The 16,117-nt window shown below is 48.9% G+C and overlaps 1 pseudogene across 1 annotated transcript in view; it reads left to right on the top strand.

The window, feature by feature from the left end:
* Positions 1 to 16,117, top strand: part of LOC307066099 (zinc finger protein 541-like) — a 53,147-nt pseudogene that overhangs the window by 26,945 nt on the left and 10,085 nt on the right. The window contains exons 2-7 of the transcript in view: positions 4,140 to 4,383; positions 6,253 to 8,122; positions 10,094 to 10,152; positions 10,364 to 10,523; positions 10,681 to 10,847; positions 11,737 to 12,061. The product of the transcript in view is annotated as a zinc finger protein 541-like (transcript). The remainder of the gene's footprint in view (positions 1 to 4,139; positions 4,384 to 6,252; positions 8,123 to 10,093; positions 10,153 to 10,363; positions 10,524 to 10,680; positions 10,848 to 11,736; positions 12,062 to 16,117) is intronic.

Here is a 16,117-nt window from a genome sequence, read left to right as displayed (position 1 = left end):
GTCACAGGGAGAGCTGGAAAGGAAAAGGACAGATGGAGGTTGGCAGGGCAGGTTGGGGTTTGAGCAACTGAGTAGATGCTGTTAACTGAGATGAGGAAGAGGGACACATCAGAGGATTGATGGCTTAAAGGCGTGATTGTGTCTGTAACTGTGTGCTGCCTTCGGAGGGACTGGCTAGGGGAGCAGGGCAAACGGTGGTGTCAGGAGGCTTCACAGAAGGGCCAGGTTGCAGCTCAGTACATCTGAAAAGACGGGGAGGGAGGAGGAGCAGAGGAGGAAGTTGAGTTGGAAGCGGTGCGGGCACTGTGGTTGGAGAAAGAACTCTGGCATCAGATGAACCAGAATCTACAGCCTGCCTCTTCTTCCTTCTTTGCCACCTTGGGCAAGTCATTTTCCCTGTTTGAGTCTCAGTTTTCTCATTCTGTAACTGGGATGGAAAACGCCTACCCCCATATATCTGGTTGGTTGGCTTGTTGTTAATGCCCTTTAACTTTTTTTTTTTTTTTCCTGTGCTGGGTCTTCGTTTCTGTGCGAGGGCTTTCTCTACTTGCGGTGAGCGGGGGCCACTCTTCATCGCGGTGCGCGGACCTCTCACCGTCACGGCCTCTCGTTGCGGAGCACAAGCTCCAGACGCGCAGGCTCAGTAGTTGTGGCTCACGGGCCTAGTTGCTCCACGGCATGTGATATCTTCCCAGACCAGGGCTCGAACCCGTGTCCCCTGCATTGGCAGGCAGATTCTCAACCACTGCGCCACCAGGGAAGCCTTGATGAGAAAAATGTAAATCGGATATTGGCAGGTGCCCCGTATTACCTGAGCACTCATGCTGTTGCTGTCACCGTGTGGGTCCCACCCTCCATAAGAAGTGAAGCCCGATGACACTGGAAATGAAAGTCTCTGGCTTCATGGTCTGGTGGTATGTTAGTTATCTATTGCTGTGTAAGAAATTAAGCTGAAACTTAACAGCTTTAAACTATTGGAAGCTTTTACAATAGTGCTGCTTAGAGGGGCAGGGAACCCAAACTGTTTGTGGTTATCCAAACTCACCCCCATCTTATCCGCGGTCAGAATACAGTGGCAAGCACAAGTGGGTGTTCCAGAAGAATTTCTGAATGTAAGAAGAGAATTGGGCAAAGGTTTCTTATGAATTACCTCCCCCCAGCCAAACTCCACCCCCAGAAAACAGTGTTTTCTCAACCCCAAATTATCTGCATCGTAATCATCTAGGGGTCCTGTGAAAAATGCAAATTCCTGTACCCCACCACAGACTTTGCTAATCTGAATCATTGGAGGTAGGGCCCTGGAACTTAAATTTTTTAAAGAAACTTTCTTAGAAGAATAGTTTTTAGATATGCATAAAAATTGGGAAGATGGTATAGAGAATTTCCATATACCCCACACTCAGTTTCCCCTATTCTTATCTTACATGAGTATGGTACTTTTGTTACCATTAATGAACCAATATTGCTATGTTATTATTAACTAAAGTCCATGCTTCATTCAGATTTCATTAGTTTTTACCTCATGTCCCTCTTCTGTGCCAGGATCCTCCCAGGACACCACATTACATTTAGTTGTCACATCTCCTTAGGCTCCTCATGGCTGTGACAGTTTCCCAGACTTTCCTTGTTTTTGATGACAGTTATGAGAAGTCGTGGTCAGGTATTTTGGAGAATGTGCCTCAGCTGGGGTTTGTCTTATGTTTCTTATGATCCGAGGGGGAGGAAGACCACAGAAGTGAAGTGCCACTGTCCTCACATGGTATTCAGGGTGCACAGTATCAGTGTGACTTGTCACTGTTGACGTTAACCTCCACCACCTGGCTGACAATGTTTGTCATGTTTCTACGCTGTAAACTTAGTCCCCGCCCCCAATACTGTCATCTGTGGAAGGAAGTCACTGTGCACAGTTCATGCGTAAGGTGTGAAGAGTCATGCTTCAACTTCTTGAGGGCAGAATAGCCACACAAATTATTTGGAATCATGCACGGCCATTTATTTATTTGTTCGGTCATTCATTTATATCAGCATGGGCTCACGGAGATTTTATAGACTGGGTTATTATCCAGTGCTACTTTGTTGCTCAGATTGTTCCAGCTTTGACTATTGGGAGCTCATTCAGTTGGCTCCTGTGTCTCTTTGACATACCCCATGTGTGTGTGTGTGTGTCTATGAGGGAGAGAGACAACGAGATGGAGGCTGAGAGACTTCTGTTCTGGAACTACCAGATACTCTAAGCACATCCTGTATAAATTCCTGCCCAGTCTTAGAACCAGCCGTTTATCCAAGGAGCCCTGGTTACTTTTATTGGAGAACAGTATTAAAAACTAAGATCTGGGCACTAGGTGTGTTTGAACCTGAATTTTTAACACAGTCTCACCAGCTATTTCTTAAAGAAACCAGAGTTAGAGAACCTCTGCTCTCAGTTTTGACTCCCGTCGCTCAAGTATCAGCATACATCAGAGGTACTGCAGGTCCGGTTCCAGACCACCACAATAAGGCCAATCATAGGAGTTTTGTTTGTTTCTTTCCCAGTGCCCATAAGTTATGTTTACACTATACTATAGTCTATTCAGTGTGGAGTAGCATTATGTGTTTAAAAAAAAAAAAAAGTGGGGCTTCCCTGTTGGAAAAGTAGTTGAGAGTCTGCCTGCCGATGCAGGGGACATGGGTTCGTGCCCTGGTCCGGGAAGATCCCACATGCCGCGGAGCGGCTGGGCCCGTGAGTCATGGCCGCTGAGCCTGCGCGTCTGGAGCCTGTGCTCCACAACGGGAGAGGCCACAACAGTGAGAGGCCCGTGTACCACACACACACACACACACAAGAGTACATATCTTAATTTAAGAATACTTTATTGCAGACTTCCCTGGTGGCGCAGTGATTAAGAATCCGCCTTCCAATGCAGGGGACACAGGTTCGAGCCCTCGTCCAGGAAGCTCCCACATGCCGCGGAGCAACTAAGCTCATGCGCCCCAACTACTGAGCCTGCGCTCTAGAGCCCGCAAGCCACAAGTACTGAGCCCACGTGCCACAGTTCCTGAAGCCCGTGAGCCTAGATCCCATGCTCCTCAATAAGAGAAGCCACTGCAATGAGAAGCCCACGCACCGCAACAAAGAGTAGCCCCCACTTGCCACAACTAGAGAAAACTCGCGCAGCCATGAAGACCCAAAGCAGCCAAAAATAAATAAATAAATAAAAGAAATAGAAAAAAGTCTTCAAGTATTTGGAAACTAAAGAACACTGTTCTAAAATAACTCATGGGTGAAAGGAAAAAATCAAAAATGAAATTATAAAAAAAACCTGCTACTCATTTACCCAAGGAGTACAGAAACATGGAAAATTCAGATATACAGGAAAAGGAAAATTAAGTTGATCCATGATCCTACCAATCAATCCCATTCTGTTTGTTTCTATTCAAATTTATTTTTCCCTTTGAAAGACTAGATCATTCCGTTTTTCAACAATCCTCTTGTTAGTGGCACAGCACTTAGTGGTACAGCATGAACATCCTTTCACGTCAATGGATATTTTCCTACAGTTGTATCTTAAATGCCTGCGCCATAGACCATTGAGACCAGAATGCAGTCACCCACCTGCCCTCGTGTCAGTTATTAGGTGGTTTCTCACATTTCACCAGGAAAAACAATGCTACAGTTAACTCGCTTGCAGTTCACTGCAAGATCTCCGTTAATTTGTACAGATCTGCCTTAATTTCCTTAATTAAAAAACCCAGAGTGGAATTGGCTGGGAGAAAGGACTTAAACTTTTCTAAGATTTTGCATTGTGCATTTCTGGATTGCACTTGCAAGTGTGCTGTTGATGTTACCGTCATGAAGTCCTGCCTGTACAGTCACTCTGTCCTGGAAGCTCTCAGACTCTTGCTGTCCCCTCCCTTACCCCCCAAGTGTGGCTTCAAGATTGGGTGCCGCCCTGGAGGTGTGGCCTGACCAGGGTCCCTTCTCCCCCTCACCTGGTGCTAAGCCTGGTCTTCTCTGCGAGTGAAGCTGCTGAAGTTGGGGTTCTCGCCCAACTCCCTGAGTTGGACTCAGCTACTGAAGTTGGTCCGAGGGTGGTAGAGTGCTTCCTCCCGGGCTCCGATGTCCCCGGATGTCATAACCTGTGCTTTCTCCCTCTGTCTAGACCTGGGGCTAGGCGTGCTCAAGGTGCCCAAAGAGGCTAACGAAGGAGGCAGGGCCACGTCTGGGAGCACAAGGAAAGGAAAGCGGCAGCACAGGTCCCCTCAGAACCCACTCCTGGACTGCAGCCTCTGCGGGAAGGTGTTCAGCAGCGCCAGTTCTCTCAGCAAGCACTACCTGACGCACAGCCAGGAGAGGAGACACGTGTGCAAAATCTTCAGCAAGGCCTTTAAGCGTCAGGACCACCTGTATGTAGGAGTCTGGTCGGGACATCTGTTCAGGGGGCTGCTGGGGGCTGGGCGTGTTCCTGGTTCTTTTGCATCCCCTCCCATCCACCTGCACTGCCCCCCACCGTCAGGTGTCCCAGGTGTGTGCGACCTGTGCTCCTCCCACGGCCAGTGTTTGTGGGGGGCAGGGCCTACACTGCCCCGGACAGCCCACCCTCCCCAGCCTCCAGATTCACTGCAGTGAGGAGAGTGCCGCTGCGATTTGCAGACAGGACCCTTGTGCTTTAAAAACACACTCCAGGGCTTCCCTGGTGGCGCAGTGGTTGGGAGTCCGCCTGCCGATGCAGGGGACGCGGGTTCGTGCCCCGGTCCGGGAAGATCCCACGTGCCGCGGAGCGGCTGGGCCCGTGAGCCATGGCCGCTGGGCCTGCGCGTCCGGAGCCTGTGCTCCGCAACGGGAGAGACCACAACAGCGAGAGGCCCGCGTACCGCAAAAAAAAAAAAAAAAAAAAAAAAACACACTCCAGAGGCTATTTTGTCATGGAGGCAGTTTGGCTAACTGTGTAGAGAAATTTTCAGAGTCCCTGGTAGGTGTCTGAGCAGAACAGATATGCACTCCATGAGGAATATATGTTGGGATAACACCAGGGCGTAAGGGGTTCTGAGATGCCTGTTTCTAGAACATGGCAATGGAGTGTTCACTGTTTTTTTTCCCTTAATTCCCCCTTTTATTAACTTAGTTTTTTTTTAAACCTGACTTTAAAAAGCAAGCTCAGTGTAAGAGGAGCAGAATTCCATTTGTTCTTCATGTCTTAGAAATGATAAGCTTTACTTGCTGCCGAGGGAGGAGAGACAGACTTTCAAACTGAGAGAGTCGTAAGTGGGAGAGGACGATCCCTTGCATGTTTACAGCTCGCCCGGCCTTTACTGAGGCTTCGATGGATCCCGCTTTCATTGTATCCTCTCCCCTCTCGCCATTAAGGATGGGAAATGATTTACTCCTGTCACAAGCTGGTAACAGTTAGGGCTAGAAAGTGGGTCTCCGGATGCCCTCTCTGCTGCTTCCCTCAGATGGAGGCCAAGGGTCCACGTTTGGGAAAGGGTTTCATTATTTACTGGGTCCAATTGATTAGAACCATCCGGAGTAGGATTATTGGGAACCCAGAGGGTGATTTACCCATTTGTTTATATTTATAATATATTACTGCAGGTATAAGTATGATGTAAATATAATACATACTTTCATTCGTTTATATTTGCAGAAATTATAGGCACATTTGGCTTTTTGTTGTTGTTGCTGTGGGGCTCCCAGGTAGCTGTCTAGAGGACTCCTGTGGGAAGGCAAAGACTCCTTTGTTCAAGGAAGGATCATCCCCAAGTTAGCGTTTCCTTAAGTTTGTTCTCAGAACTCTGGTTCTCTGCTTCTCGGGGATGCTAAAAGGGTCTATTTTAAAAAAATGGTTTTGTGGGCAAATAAGTTTGAGAGACATGGAAAGTTCAACAGATCTCTCTTTATCTGCTCTGTGGCTTTTCAGTTTGCTACAATGAACCTCCAAGAAGTAAACAGTGTTTTTTCCAAACTTATTTGCCAGCTGAGCCCAAGTCCTCAGGGAGCAACTCTGGAGACTGGTGTTCCTTAGGAACCCACTTTGGGGAACTCTGACTTGGCTCCCACTGATTTTTTTTTAATCTCAGATTAGGGGTTTGCTTAGAGGTGAGGGCAAGAGCTCCCCCTTCCAGACGTCTTTGGCCGTAGCAGGGGTCTTTCCTCATAGGGTCTGAGCACAGTTTCTGAGTTGCGATGCTGCTGCCCCCTGGGGACACGCCTGGGTTCCGCAGTGGGTGACCCACGCCGAGACACCCGCTAACTTCCGCCTCATGTGATTCCAGGACCGGGCACATGCTCACCCACCAGAAGAGCAAACCCTTTGTGTGCATTGAGCAGGGCTGCAGCAAGAGCTACTGCGACTACCGCTCAGTGCGCCGGCACTACGAGGTATAGCACGGCCTGTGCATCCTCAAGGAGGCGCCTCTGGAGGAGGAGCCCTGCGGGAACTCACCCCATGTGCACGAGGTGGCCTGCCAGCCCGCACCCGCGAGCCTGTGGTCCCTGGTGCCCCCAGAAGCCCCATTCCCCAGATCCCTCTTGCCCATCCGAGACCTCCTGCACTGTATCGTGAGCAGCATCGTCTGCCAGAAGATCCCTTCTCCCGGGCCAGCCCCGGGAGGGCCTTCAGACAGCGGCGAAGGGAGGATCACGGCCTGTTCCTCCCTGCCCTCGTCAGGGTCCTTCTGCGGCCCAGCCAGCACCCCGGCGGCCCCAGGAGCCCTGGGCACTGAGGTTCCCGAGGAGCCCCGGCCCCCACGGAAGGAGCCTGCCACGGACGTGTTCACAGCCATCCACTCAGGGGCAGCGGAGAACAGCGGCCCCGACCCAGCCGAGCCGGAGCTGCCGCTGCTCCAGCCCCCATCATCCCTGGAGGGCTGGCCCGAGGGCCCTCCCCTGCCCGCCTGCCTGCATCTGTTCCATGGCCAGACTGTCCCCGCCAGTTCCCAGCCATCAAGCCACAGTTTCCAGTGGCTCCGAAACCTGTCGGGCTGCCCTAAGAGCAAAGGAAACAGTATGTTTGTCGTCCACAAGCCCTCTGCAGTGCCGTCCCGGGAGGGCTCCGAGCCTGGCCCCGGGCTCAGCAGCGACTCCCCCGCGGGGGAGCCCTCACCCAGCCGGGGCACCGGTCTGGAGGACACGCCGTCTTTCCCTCCCACGCTCCTGAAGGCCCAGGGGGAGGCCTCGAGCGACCCCAGATATGTCAGCACCAGCGGGGAAGACGACTCCTGGGCTTCCAAGAAGAGCAAGTTCGACTGCGACTCCTTCTCGTGGCAGAACCCTGGTGAGCCTGGCCCCCAGGACGGCCAGAAGTGCAGCGGGCTCCCGTCGGATGCCACGCCGCTCTTCCGGCAGCTGTTCTTGAAGTCTCAGGAGTCTCTGGTGAGCCACGAGCAGATGCAGGTGTTCCAGATGATCACCAAGTCCCAGCGGATCTTCTCCCACACCCAGGTGGCTGCTGCCTCCTCCCAGCTTCCCACACCCGACGGCAAGCAAGTTGCCCTGAAGTCACTGCAGGGGCCGTGGCCGCAGCAGCCCCCGCCTATGGCGCCCACTGTTGACTCTCTCCATGCTGGCCCCGTGAACCCTGATCCAGAGGGATCCCTAGCCCGCAGGAGAAAATCCACACCCGCTTTCCCCACAGAGGCCTCCCCCAGCAGCGTGAGCCAGGACACAAAGGGAAGACCAAATGTGGCTTCTGCTCCACCTGCCCGAACGGCGGCGTCCCTGGACCCTCCTGGGAACCCAGACATCTCCTCTCTGGCCAAGCAGTTGAGATCCTCGAAAGGGACCTTGGACCTGGGGGATATCTTCTCCCCCGGGGGCCTGCATCTGACCCAGTTAGGAGGGGAGGAGCCATCCAGAGCCCACCTCCGAGGGAAGCAGGCCCAGGCTGAGAATGGCACGGCTTCCGGGGCCACAAAAGGTGGAGAGGGCCCGGCCTGCTCCTGGGGCGGAGGCTACAGGCTCTTCTCTGGCAACTCCAGGGCCCATCGCTTTCCAGGCTTCCGGAAGGAGAAGGTGAAAATGGATATGTGCTGTGCGGCTTCTCCAAGCCAGGTAGCCATGGCCTCCTTCTCGTCATTGGCCGGGCCTCCAGCGGATCTCCCCTGGGACTCCAAGTCCAAGCTGACGATATTCAACAGGATCCAGGTACCAGGGCCCTCTCACAGGACCTAACCATGCGGGAGGCAGAGTGTCGTCCTTACCTGTGTCCGTGTTTCTGACTTGTCCAGGCACTGTATTTAACCTCAGCAAATCGTCAGATGCAGTTTGTTTACAGAGGGGGGATTGAAGGTCCAGAGGGGTGATGGTTCCTCCCATCACCCTCCGCCCTGCAACACACACACACAAAACAGAACAGGGCTTTAGAGTTGTCAGAGACACTTTGCGTCATGTTTCTTCACTAAACTTTTTCTATTTGCTTTCTTTCTGCCTTTTGCTTCCTTTTGGATTTGCCTCCTTCACTTCTTCAGAGCATGTAAAGGCAGAGCTCCTTTGCCCTTGATATTTGTATGTGAAATGCTGTGTCTATTCTGGTTGTGAATCACAGGTCCCCAAGTCCGACATGGCACCTACTGCAGGCCTGCCACCGGTCCGCCCTTTTGGAGCACCTTGGGTCCTCCCACATCGTGCCCAAGAGGTCTGGGCACAGAGAGCTTGGCCACGTCTGTTCGTGATGTTCCGAGGTCCAGCATCCTTCCTGTCATACCACAGCTACGTCCTCCTCCTTTTTTTTTTTTCACAGCTTTAATATTCACGTGCCATCTAATTCGCCATCTTCATGTGCACCATCCAGTGGTTTTTAGTTTGTTTACTAGGTCGTGCACCCATCACCAATCTTTGCCAAAACACTTTCATCACCACAAAAAGAAACCCCACACCGTTGGTTGTCACCCGCAATCTCTCCATCCCTCCCAGCCCCTGGCAACCATGCATCTACCTTCTGTCTCCATGGATTTGCCTATTCTGGACACTTCATGTGATTGGAATCATAACGCTGCATGGCCTTTTGTGTCTTTTGCTTCTTTCACTTAACCTGATGTTCTCAGAGTTCCTCTGTGCTGTAGCACGGGTCAGAACTTCACTCCTTTTTATCGCTGGTAACTTGTGCATTGTATGGATACACCATATTTTATTTATCCATTCATCAGCTGATAGATATTTGGGTTGTTTTCCCTTCTTGGCCGTTGTGATAACGGTACTATGAACATTTGTGTACAGATTATTGTTTAGACATATGTTTTCATTTCTCTTGGGAGATACCTTGGAGGGGAATTGCTGGGCTCTAGGGTAATTCTATTGGAGGAGGTGCCAGAATTTTCCAAAATGCTGTGCTGTTTTATATCCCTACGAAGAGTGTATGAGGCCTCCAGTTTCTCTGCATCCTCACCAACACTTGTTATTGTCCAGTTGGTTCACCTTAGTGGGTGGGAAATGATAATCTCCTTATAGTTTAATTTGCATTTCCCCGATGGCTAATAATCCTGAGCATCTTTTAATGGCCATTTGTATATCCTCTTTGGGTAAGTGTCTATTCAGACTCTTTGTCCATTTTTTTTTTTTTTTTTTTTTTTTTTTTTGTGGTACGCGGGCCTGTCACTGTTGTGGCCTCTCCCGTTGCGGAGCACAGGCTCCGGACGCGCAGGCTCGGCGGCCATGGCTCAAGGGCCCAGCCGCTCCGCGGCATGTGGGATCTTCCCGGACCGGGGCACGAACCCGTGTCCCCTGCATTGGCAGGCGGACTCTCAACCACTGCGCCACCAGGGAAGCCCCTCTTTGCCCATTTTTAAATTGGGTTGTGATTTTATTTTTGAGCTGTGAGAGTTCATTTTGTATCACAGATACAGAAATATGCATAGTCCCTTATCAGATACATGATTTGCAACTTCTTTCTCGTATTCTGTCTTTTCACTTCTTGATGATGTCCTTTGAAGCACAGAAGTTGTAAGTTTTGATGAAGTCCAATACGTTTGTCTTTTGTTTCGGTTTGGAGTCATCCAAGAAACCACTGCTTACTCCATGGTTACCAAGAATTATACCTGTGTTTTCTTCCAAGTCTTATAATTTTCACTCATGCATCTCATTTCTGATATGTTGGCTCAGATATATTTTCATCTTCAGCGTGGAAATATCTACCGGCTCCCCCACCCAATGAAGGAGGAGAACATGGCGGGTGGCTGGTAAGTTCAGAAGCCCCTCGGGAGTCCTCTGGTGGCTTTGATGTGCTGGCCCTGGGTGAGCGAGCTCTGGATGCTTCACTCCTGAAGGGGCGAGCACCAGGCCACGGAGAATCGGGGGCATCATCTCCATTTCTTTAGGGTTCGTCCAAAGCTGTCTGTCAGAGGATCAGTGTTTGGGGACGGAGTCCCATTCTCCCTTTCTTCCCCACAGTAACCAGCACAATGGTGGTCCCACAGACTGGGCAGAGCCAAGGAGCACTTACGTCTGCAAGAATTGCAGCCAGATGTTTTACACCGAGAGAGGGCTGAGCAGCCACATGTGTTTTCACAGCGACCAGTGGCCGTCACCTCGAGGGAAGCAGGAGCCGCAGGTGAAGGGGCGCGAAGCTGCCACTCATCTCAGGATGGAGCCGTCCTCCTGCGGGGAGCCTGGCTGGGGTCCGGGAGTCAGGGCTGTGCTGCTCTGGAGGGGCCCCTTGCTCCCTACGTACTGTGTCTCTTAAAGGGCTGGCTCTTCTCTGTGTGTAGGTGTGTGGCATGGAGTTTTGCAAGCCACCAAACAGGTGCTGAGGCCGGAGGGGGACAGGCAGAGTTCCCCGGGAGGCAGGAAGTCCTTGGACAACATGACCGCAGCCCCTTTGGTGGTCCCTGTGTCGGTGCCAGTGGCTCCAGCGAACCATCCCCCCGGGAGCAAGGTGGGTGCACTTCCTTCCAGCTGCTTTCCAGCTTCCAGTGGGAGCTGTGAGAAAAGCCCCCAAATCCTGACTCCAGAAGAGCTTGATTTGCATGTTCTTTCATCCATTCAACCTCCAGTGAACTTCCTTTGTGTCTGGCCCTGTGCTGGGCAGGGCTGGGGACACTGCAGCGACCACAACAGGACTGCCCCCGTCTCCTGGGGCTCCCAGCCCAGCGGAGTATAGACCCATCCCCAGACACTGACGACCCAGAACGGGCCGGGCTGGGAGAGTGAGCTGTGGGAGCCCCGAGGGCACCAGAGACCCTGCCTGCGGAAGGGGGCGTTGCAGCTGAGAGCTGGAAGATGAGGAGGTGTAAGATGGGCAGAGAGGAGGGGAGATTGCGTGGAGGTAAGAGAGAGTGTAGCAAGATCAAGCCGTCGTCTCTTCAGCCTGTGCTGGAAGACCCCACCTGGAGAAGTCCATGCTGGACTCGGGTACGGGGTGCATGGAGCCCACTGTTTCTCTCCCAGGAGCTGCTGTCATTTTGAGGGCAACAGGTTTTCCTTTTGTCATGCTGTTGCATCCGTCTGGCCCCCACACTTTAAGTGCCAGTCACTTTAACAACGGACATGAGTTCCCGAAATGGTCTGAGTGAGGGCCTCTCCTTTGGGGTGTGGGTGCCTGAGAAGGCCCCAGCGTCAAATGTCGCCAGGCTTAGGGTCTGGAGTCTGGCTTAGACATGGTGGCCCTGCCCGGCTTCCTGTGCTAAGAACTCTGGGCACGGCCATGCTGGGTGTGCATCTGGCTGGTCAGTACCCTTTCCCACTCTCAGGCCATCTTGAGGTCTGAGCTGTGGGGCCGGTGGCCTCAGGTGACCCCCGTGGTTCTGAAGTCTCTTCTTCTCCAGGGACAGGAGAAGGACGGGGAAGAGAGAGACGGCAAGAAGAGCAGTCAACAGAGGAAGCGGAAGAAGCTCCTCCGGCCCAAGGCACTGCTCATCCCTCCTCCACCCTCCATGTCTGGGGAGCCGGGCCCGGGAGGATGCCGCCAGAGCTGCCTGCGCTCTCCCGTGTGCCTGTTGGACCGGCTCCTGAAGGGACTATCCCAGTGTCCTCCCTACACGCCGCCCCGGATTCTCAGCCCCATCCGGGAGGACTCTGGGCTGTATTTCAACACTCTCTGTTCCACATCTGCCCGGGCCTGTCCCGACAGGCTCATCAGCGCCATGCTTGGTGAGTGAGCTTGATCACCCCATGACGGGCCTGCGGGTTGCCAGACCCCCGCCCCCTGTAGAATTTGGTCCAGCGATTCTCTCTGGCCTACGCCTGGGTCTGGTCTTGGTGTCCTGTTGCTGTTCAGAATTATCCCAGGTCCATCTGGGACCAGCAGCCTTCTAGGTGCTTATAACTTTGTAGCCAGAAAGAAAATAGACGCCATTTAGCCTAAACACCCTTCTGCCTGCCCTTTCGAGTAATTGTTTAAACAGCTTTATTGAGATATAATTCACATGCCATATGAATCACCCATTTAAAGTGTATAGTGTTTTTTTAGTGTATTCTTAGGTTTGTACACCCATCCCACAATCTAATTCTAGAGCACTTTCATCACCCTAGAAGATTATATCCACGAGCGGTGACACACAGGCCCTGTAGCCCCCAACTCCTCAGCCCTGGGCAACCACCAGTCTACCAACCTACTTTTTCTATGGGTCTCCCTATTCTGGACATTTCATATAATTGGAATCATAAAATACGTGACATTCTGTGTCTAGTTTGTTCACTTAGAATAATGTTGTCAAGGTTCATGTTGTAGTATGCCTCAGTGCTTCATTTCTTTTTATGGATGAATGATATTCCATCCTCTGGATAGACAACATTTTATTTATCCATTCATCAGTTGACGAGCATTTGGGTTGTTTGTGTCCTTTGGCTACTGCAAATAGTGCTGTTAAGAACATTTATGTGTAAGTTTTTGTTGGACATAAGTCCTCATTTCTCTTGGGTATATAACTCAGAGTGGAATTGCTGGGTCAAAGGGTAACTATGTCTAACCATGTAAGGAACTGCCAGACTGTTTTCCAAAATGGCCAGGTCACTTTAAATTTCCACCAGCATTGTATGAAAGTTCCAGTTTCTCCACATCATTGCTCACACTTCTTAGGTGTCTTTTTTATTACACCCATCCTAGTGGGTGTAAAGTGGTAGCTCATTGTGGGGTGTTTGTTTGTCTGTTTGTATTGCGGTACATGGGCCTCTCACTGTTTGTGGCCTCGCCCGTTGCAGAGCACAGGCTCCGTATACACAGCCTCAGCAGCCATGGCTCACGGGCCCAGCCGCTCCGCGGCACACGGGATCCTCCCGGACCGAGGCACAAACCTGCGTCCCCTGCATCGGCAAGTGGACTCCCAACCACTGCGCCACCAGGGAAGCCCCCTCATTGTGGTTTTGATTTACATTTCCCTGATGGCTAATGATGTCGAGCATCTTTCCATGTGCTTATTATCCATTTGTATATCTTCTCGGGAGAAATGTCTATTCGGATCCTTTGCCCATTTTTTAAATTGTATTCTTATCCTTTTATTATTGAGTTGTCTCAGTTCCTTATATAGTCTGCATGCAAGCCCCTTATCAGATATATGATTTGCAAATTCTCTCCCATTTTGTGGGTTGTCTTTTCATTTTATTTGTGATATGGTTTGCAGTACACAAGTTTTTAATTTTGATGAAGTCCGACTTATTCTTAGGCCTGCGATCAATCTTTAGTTAACTTTTATATACTGTATGAGGTAGGAGTCCAAATTCATTCTTTTGCATGTATGTATCAGTTCTTCTAGCACTAGAAAATACTCTTCTTTGCTCATTTAATTGTCCTCGTACCTTGTTTTGTTTTGTTTTGTTTTGCTGTACGCGGGCCTCTCACTGTTGTGGCCTCTCCCATTGCGGAGCACAGGCTCCGGACGCGCAGGCTCAGTGGCCATGGCTCACGGGCCCAGCCGCTCCGCGGCATGTGGGATCTTCCCAGACCGGGGCACGAACCCATGTCCCCTGCATCGCCAGGCAGACTCTCAACCACTGCGCCACCAGGGAAGCCCTGTCTTGCTACCTTTGTGGAAAGTCAGTTGACCATAAATGATTTGAGATGTTTCTTCTTTTTTAATACAGACATTTTACAGCTATAGATTTCCTTCTGAACATTGCTTTAGCTACATTTTGTACGTTTTAGTATGTTGTGTTTTTATATTCATTCAGCTAAACTATTTTCTAATTAATCATTCCACTTCTTGTTTAATACACTGATTATTAAAGATTGTGTTGCTTAATTTTCACATATTTGTGAATTTTCCAAATTGCTGCCTTTTATTGATTTGTAATCTAATTCTCTTGTGGTCAGAGAACATACTTTGTTTCTTTTTCAATTTAATTTATTTAATTAATTAATTTATTTTTGGGGGCTGTGCTGTGCGGTTTGCAGGATCTTAGTTCCCCCACCAGGGATCGAACCCATGCCCCCTGCAGCGGAAGCGTGGAGTCCTAATGACTGGACCGCCAGGGAATTCCCTTAAATTTATTTTAAAATTTAAAATTTATTGAGGCATGTTATATGGGCTAGAATCCGGTCTGTCTTGAAGAATGTTCCATGTGAATTTGAGAAGAATGTATTCTACTGATGTTTGGTGGAATGCTGTGTTTTGTCTGTTTTGTCTAGTTAGTTTCAAGTTCCTTGTTGATCTTCTGCCTAGTTGCCCTATCCACTGTTGAAAGTATTGAAATCTCCAACTATTATTTTTTAATGGTTTATTTCATCCTTTAGTTCTGTCGTTTGTTGCTTCGTGTATTTTGGGGGTCTGTTTTTAGGTGTGTATATGTTTGTAATTGTCACATCTTCCTCACGGCTTGACCTTTTATCATTAGGATGTGATTGTGACATCATTTGTCATTATTACAATAATTTTATCATTATCTCTAGTAATATTTTTTGTTTTAAAGTCTAATGTGCCTGACATTAATATAGCTATTCCATTCTCTTTTTTGGTTGTTATTTGCTTGGTATATATTTTTCTCTTCTTTTACTTTCAGCCTATTTGTGTCTTTGAAAATAAAGCATGTTACCTCTAGACACCATTAGTTGGATCACGTGTTTTTTATCCAGTCTTACAAACTCTGCCTTTTGATTGGTTTGTTTAATCCATTCTGGTTTAATGTTATACTGATATGGTTGGATTTACATCTGCCATTTTGCTTTTTATTTTCTATACGTTACATGTCTTTTTCTCCCTCTGTTCCTCCTTTCCTGCTTTCTTTTGTATTAAGTGAGTATTTTCTAGGGTGACATTTTAATTCCTTTAATTTTTCACTGTTTCTTAGTCATTTTTTAGTGGTTGCTCTAGGACCTAAAATATATGTCTTATCAGAATCTGTTAGGATGTGTAATAACTCATTAACAGTGAAATATAGAAATACTGCTCCTATCTAGCTCTATTCCTTCTAACTCTTTTGCTATTATATGTGAGAGACCCAGTAATACCTAACTGGTCATGTTTATTGCTTTATATAATTTTATTTCGTGTAAAAACACTGAGAGAATAAAGGAAAGCAAGCATGATTTATAGAGGTTGTTATATTAACCTTCTTATTTACCATTTCTGATCTCTTCATTTATTCTTGTGGATTTGAGCTACTACCTGAGGTGATACTCCTTTACTCCAATGCAGCTGTGCTCCTTGTGCAGTTACTGTCACATATATATTTCTGTATGTTACAGGCCCACAATACATATTGTTTTATGCAGTTATTTTTAAGGCCATTAAGAAAAGAAAAGAAATATGTAATCATAGTGATTTTTATAGTTACCCATATTTACTAGCGCTTCGCTTTTTTTTTTTTTTTTTTTTGGGTTTGGATTCAAGTTTCAAGTTACCATCTGATGTCATTTGCTTTCAATCTGAAGGACTTTCTTTAGTATCTATTTTTATTAGGGATATATAATTCACATACCATACAATTCATCCCTTTAAAGTATAGAATTCAATGGTTTTTAGTATATTCACAGAGCTGTGCAACCATCACTACCATCAGTTTTCAGAAATTTTCATCATCCCCAAAAGAAGCCCTGTACTTATTAGCAGTCCCTCCTTTCCATCCTCCCCATCCCCAGCCACGGGTAATGACTAATCTACTTTGTCTCTATCGATGTGGCTATTCTGCATATTTCCTATGAGTGGAATCATACAGTATGTGGTCCTTTATGAATGCCTTCTTTTAGTTAGCATGATGTTTTTAGGTTTCATC

The sequence above is a fragment of the Hyperoodon ampullatus genome, assembly GCF_949752795.1.
Source record: "Hyperoodon ampullatus genome assembly, chromosome: 18".
Taxonomy (NCBI): domain Eukaryota; kingdom Metazoa; phylum Chordata; class Mammalia; order Artiodactyla; family Ziphiidae; genus Hyperoodon; species Hyperoodon ampullatus.
Note: the sequence above shows the minus strand (reverse complement) of the source record. Positions and strands in the feature narration are given on the sequence as shown.